Genomic DNA, 6,699 nt, shown 5'->3' with positions numbered 1-6,699 from the left:
TCTTGTAGTGATCTGAGGAAGTATGAGCACAGAAATGTCTATTTTCTGTCCAGAGAGCGTATTCAGTGTAAGCGTGGTTACATCGATTGATCTTTCGCGAGGTTGATTGTCACCGAATGATGTCAGCCGAATTAGTTCAGTCAGTGCCTTTAATCTTCAAACCGAGTTTTGTAGCGAAAGTTCTCGTGACGAATGAACGCGTAGCACCTTCGTCGAATAACACCGTGGCGTCAACTGTTTGACGTTTCATAGAGACTGGAACGACGGCTGTTTTGAGAAGGATTGGTCCGTTTCGCGAGTTACTGGCATTGTAGCTCTCCTCCGTCTTGGCAAATTGAACGTGTGTCTCAGTAGCTGGGGTATTTTCGGTTGCCTTTGCAGTTTTATCAGTGTTATTGTCCGTGTGGTCTTGATGAAGAGACGTGTAATGTTCTCTGCGGCATACACGACAACTGAATCTTGATTTGCACCCACTGACTCGGTGCTTTCCAAGCAATTGAAACAAAGTTTATCGCGTTTCTACGGTGGCCCTACACGCCACGGAACTCTATTACTTTTGAATATAAACTCTAATTTTTCTTGACAATATCTTTAATATTTGTAAGAGATTTTATTTATTCCCCGCAAACTTTTAATTTTGTACGGACAACTTTATCTTAACATTATCTTAACTTTAACTTCTCGAAAGTAGTTTTAGTTTTAACCATAACTTAGTTTTAACATAAACAAAATATGTTTCTCAAAAGTATTTTTTATTTTTAAAACAAAAGTAAAAATTTTTCAAGATAACAAACTCCCCTACACGTCATGGAAATTTATTAATTTTGAACATAAATTCATATTTCTCGACAATGTATTTAATATTTGTAAGAAATTTTATTTCTCCACAGCAAACTTTTATTTCTGAACGGGGAAACTTTATTTTTGATGTAAACTGTTTTTAAAAAATTTAACAAAAACACTTTAACTTTAAAAAAAAAACTTTAACTTTGAACAAAATATTTGTTTCTCAAACACGTTTTTTTATTTCGAAAAGAAGTAAAATTGTTCACAGCATGAGTTAAAGATTTTTGCTAAGCGCGAACTGAGTTACTTAAATGACATAACCTTATGTCTTTAGAGCAGAAAACTTAAATTCTCAAAGAAAAGTTTTATTTTTCCAAGAGTAAAATTAATTTCTTTATGGAAAAAAGATTTTCTCAGAGCAGCAAATTGAAATACAGTGAATAAAACTTTTTTCTCAATGGAGAGAAATTATTTTCTGAAGACAACAAAACTAATTCTTTCAAGATATATTTTCTACATATGAGTGTAGTTTAAGAATTTGGTAAAACTGAACTGAGAAAGAACGAAAAAGGAAGGATGAAAAAGTCAAACTTACTTTTCTTCAGAGCGAAATTTATTTCTGAGAGGAGAAATATTTCATGTGAGGGCGCAATTACCTATAATGCATAGCAAACTCTTTCTAGCGAGAGTAAACATATTTTTGGGAAGAGTAAAACATTTTTCCGACGAGCAAAACTATTTTAACGGCGGCGGAAGTTAAAGTATCCCACCATGCAACACCCAAGTTTGATGACCCAGAGTCTCCGAGACAACCATGACTGACTTCATCGGCGTACAGGCACGCTAGCCCGGCCCTAGCTGCAGTACAGTACCTCGAGGTTTTACCTGGGTATTTGGGTCGGACGGTTTGCCGTACTGTACTGCAGCTAACGCCGGGAACACACAGACCTGTACGCGCGCAGGGCTATGACATGCAGAGCTAAGGGACGATTCAGAATTTACTTCCAGGGGGAGGGTGGAGGATTTTCTATTTTCTCGGTGATTTTTTTCCATGGCCCCCCTAGTAAATTATAGAAAAAATCTATGGCCCCCCCCCTCATCTTTCCTGTTTTTTTTCCATGCCCCCCTAATATATCATGCATGCTTATACATTGTAGACATATCCAGTCTAACAAGTTGCAGGAACTTTAGTGGACATTTAATCGATGATATAACAAATCATTTCAGGGTTATGTGACTATAGTTAGTGACTATAAAAGAATGATTTGCAGGGACTGCAAGTGGCACACTTTTGGAAAGGGTAGCATTAAACATATCTGGTTGTAAATTTCTGAAGAAAAGTGAATTACTAAATATGAATACTTTTTTCGTTATGCCTCACTGATACATAAGATGCACACAAAGACAAGCAAAGATGTCAGTTAGAAATGGTGAACAGAAAATCAGAGGAGCAGATAATTGGCAAAGTGATCTATATCTTGACGATATCCCTTTAATGGTACATCATTTGCAGATATCCAGATATTTCTGGAAAGTAAGATGTACATGTACATGCACACGCGTTCAGCATACATTTTCATTTGATGATGCTGAATATTTGCAGACTCACGGTGAAAGTTTTAAACATTAGGAATTAAAATTGGTGAAAGCCAACTTGTTTTTAATTTTCTCTTTTTTTCTAATTTGGTTGTCATAAAACCAAGTAGCTGCCACTGAAAGCAACGATGCTGAGGAATATTTTAGAACATTTCTTGAACAAAACACCTTATCCAAAACATGAATTCACATGTTATTCTGCTCATTCCATTCACAATCCAATGTTCATATTAAAATGCAGATAACCCTGTGTAAGTCAAATTCACATTTTGTCAGCTGTATTTTTCAAAATTGACAGAGCATTCATATTTCAAATTTTTTTTAACAAACTTTAATTTTAAAATAGTCATGATGCGCATGTTTTCAGATGACACGAAACAATACATGTTAATTTGCTTTTTTGCCTTTTCTGCCAGCCGCCACTTTGAAATCTTTGATTATACATATCAGAATGAATGGGACACAAAAGTATTAGCATCAATACACAATGTGTAAGCCTATCCACATTTCTCCTAGCCTCATACACACTGAGATCACTTCTTGGACTACAGCAAATTACTTGTGTACACAACATTTCAACAATCCGACACCATAGCATTGGTGCAGTGCCACATGATCTTCTGGATGCACATACAGGATTATTGGAAAATCAACCCTTTTGTAAATTTTTCACCATATATTTTTGACAGTAATACATAATATTTTTATTTTCAACATTAAAACCTATTCGCTGAAAAGCACCTTGAAGATGAGACGGCCATAAATTTATTTTCAAAAAAGTTTATAGTAGATGTAAGCACTGTAAAAAGTTATGTAGAACATTTAAAAAATTTAGAAAGGGTAAAATTGATGAGAATGAAACATAGAAAAAAGGAGCAGAAAAGAAGAGTAGCAGTAGCAGTAGTTTACTCAAAGGATGAAATGGGTGTATATTTGGGGTAAAAAACCTCACTTTTGTATTAATGATAAAAATTAATTTAAGTCGAAAACTAGACAGTATTTTCTGAAATGTAATATTTCACTTGAAAGGAAAGTATTCATGTAGAAAAAAACAACTATTTTATTTGGCATTATCCATCTTCATAATTGTAGGGGTTTAAAGACTGACACTCTAATACTTGATTTAAATCATGATCAGCAAAATAAAAATGCCTCCTATTCAAAATGCCTAATATTAAAAATGTAAGAGCTTTATTGCCAAACAAAACCAATTGATAGTTGTTGTGTTATATAGCATTTAAAAAACATAATGTGAAATTTCAGAAAATTTGACCCAGCCGGAGTGGAGTTAAATTCGTTGGAAATTTTGAAATTGGGAGGCAAAAGAAGCCAAGAAATCAGGTGATTTGCATACCTTTGCATAAATTAACACTTCTTTATCATGCAACTTTCAACTGCTTTACAAGCTACAAGGTAAACCCAGACATTTGCTGTAATTTTTAGCATTTGTTCAATGTTCATCTCTGTGTATCAGCATTTGTTTGTTATTCTATCACTACATAGAACACCCAATGCTGTATTTAGCAACATACCAGTGTGAACATAAATGACCATTGTTATTGTTGATAAATGAATTCTAGTCTGGACTTGAGATCTCTTTTCAACAAAAACAACCCTGACTGTTCACTGTATGGTTTGTATTGACATGCTAAATACTGGACATTTCATAACGCTTCAGGGAGGAGAACAAGATACTGCAGTAGATGCATAAAACAAACCACTGTGAATATTACCGAATTTGGCAGCTAAAGGAGTTTAACTAAACATGTTGAGTTTATCTGTCACCCAGGTAGCGTCTATGGTGCTCTTTTGTAGAGATCAGAAATTCTGGGCAAATATTGAATTGATGTTTTTTTTCCTTGGCCCCCCTAAAAGATTGTGGTATTTTTGTCTGGCCCCCCCTAAATTTTCTTGGGAAAAATGGGTGGCCCCCCCTGAAAATCTTCCACACCCCCCCCCCCTGGAAGTAAATTCTGAATCGTCCCTAATGAAGAACCCCAATGCGGTCCCGTCGCACACCGTCTACCGTCAGGACGAATCAATCAAACATTAAACCGTTCTTCAGGGACTCAGACAAGTGGCAACTGACACGCGTGCCCGTAGCCCTGTGTACGATGTTGTGAGTTCCCGGCGTTATACGGTCCCAACACACAGCATCGTACGCAGGCAGGGTAGGGCCGGGCTGGCGTGCCCGTATCGCCGATGAAGTCAGTCATGGTTGTCTCAGAGAGCAGATCGTCCATGTAGCCACGACACGAACACGAACTGTCTGATACCGGCTACCAACTCGGAGACTCTGGGTCATCAAACTTGGGTGTGCATGGTGGGATACTTTAACTTCCGCCGCCGTTAAAATAGTTTTGCTCATCGAAAAAATGTTTTACTCTTCCCAAAAATATGTTTACTCTCGCTAGAAAGAGTTTGCTATGCATTATAGGTAATTGCGCCCTCACATGAAATATTTCTCCTCTCAGAAATAAATTTCGCTCTGAAGAAAAGTAAATTTGACTTTTTAATCCCTTTTTCGTTCTTTCTCAGTTCAGTTTTACCAAAGATTCTTAAACCACACTCATATGTAGAAATATATCTTGAAGGAATTAGTTTTGTTGTCTTCAGAAAATAATTTCTCTCCATTGAGAAAAAAGTTTTATTCACTATATTTCAATTTGCTGCTCTGAGAAAATGTTTTTTCTATAAAGAAATTAATTTTACTCTTGAAAAATAAAACTTTTCTTTAAGAATTTAAGTTTTCTGCTCTAAAAACATAAGGTTATGTCATTTAAGTAACTCAGTTCGCGCTTAGCAAAAATCTTAAACTCTTGCTGTGAACAATTTTTACTTCTTTACGAAATAAAAAACGTTTTTGAGAAACAAATATTTTGTTCAAAGTTAAAGTTTTTTTAAAAAGTTAAAGTGTTTTTGTTAAAAATTTTTAAAAACAGTTTACATCAAAAATAAAGTTTCCCCGTTCAGAAATAAAAGTTTGCTGTGGAGAAATAAAATTTCTTACAATATTAAATATATTGCCAAGAAATATGAGTTTATGTTCAAAATTAATAAATTTCCATGACGTGTAGGGGAGTCTGTTATCTTGAAAAAATTTTACGTTTGTTTTACAAAATAAAAAATACTTTTGAGAAACATATTTTCTTTATTGTTAAAACTAAAACTACTTTCGAGAAGTTAAAGTTAAGATAATGTTAAGATAAAGTTGCCCGTACAAAATTAAAAGTTTGCGGTGGAGAAATAAAATCTCTTACAAATATTAAAGATATTGTCAAGAAAAATTAGAGTTTATATTCAAAAGTAGTAGAGTTCCGTGGCGTGTAGGGGCCACCGTACCTTTCAATATATCAAGTCGCTTGGCTCGATCTGAGACGACAATGCAGTCGTTGGGAAAATGAGAGTCCTTACAATAGGCACACGATCTGGATTTCTTGGGTTTAGCGGGTGAAGTTTTGGCGTGAAATGCGGCAGTCATGGATGGTTTGTCGGAGGAACCGCAGTCCAGTTCATCGATTGAGTAACCAGCCTGAAGTGCGTCGATTCCTTGTAAATCGCTTTCCGTAGATCGGCTAGGTTCCATTCGTTGTTACCGTGTTCCCGTGCGATTTGTTTGCGAGTATTTACAGGAAGTTTTTCCAAGACTATGGGTACAAGTAAATCTCCATACGATTCTTCACTTTTCCCAAGAGATTGAAGGCCACGAATGTAGCTCTCAAGGGTGTCGTAGAAATTTCTGAGAATACTGAGTTCTCCTGTGGGAGTAGGCATGTCCCACAACGCTTCATATAGGCGCTTATGATTTTGTGCTTCTGGCCATACCGCTCATCCAACAGTTGAAGTGCATGTCCGTAGTTTGAACTTGTGAGAGATAGACCTTCGATGGTCCGAGCTGCCTCACCTTGAAGCTGAGCGCGTAAGTACTGGAATTTCTGTACATCTCCCAGATTTTTGTCGTCATTTACATCAGACTTGAAGGCGTCAAAGAAACTCACCCATTTCAGTATGTCCCCGGAGACGGTGGGTAGTTGAAGCTTCGGTAGACTAGTCGTCTTCACAGAAGTAGACTGAGTAGTGGGTAAAGCTCCTCCGTTGTTAGATCTGGCTGATGATGAGCTTTCCGATCTTACGTTTCCTGTCGAACACGTTATGGAGATAGTCGTCAGCCTCCTCGATGACTCCTTCGAGTGCACCCTCGTCAACACTTTCGATTATTTTCAAATCTACTGATGCAAGAATATCGTACTTAGAGTTTATCAACTCACTCAGAGTGATGAGATTGTCCAGGGCAGTCGTCTTGTTGGCTTCAGAGTC

This window comes from Ptychodera flava, chromosome 8 (genome assembly GCF_041260155.1).
Source record: "Ptychodera flava strain L36383 chromosome 8, AS_Pfla_20210202, whole genome shotgun sequence".
In the NCBI taxonomy this organism is placed as follows: Eukaryota; Metazoa; Hemichordata; class Enteropneusta; family Ptychoderidae; genus Ptychodera; species Ptychodera flava.
Note: the sequence above shows the minus strand (reverse complement) of the source record.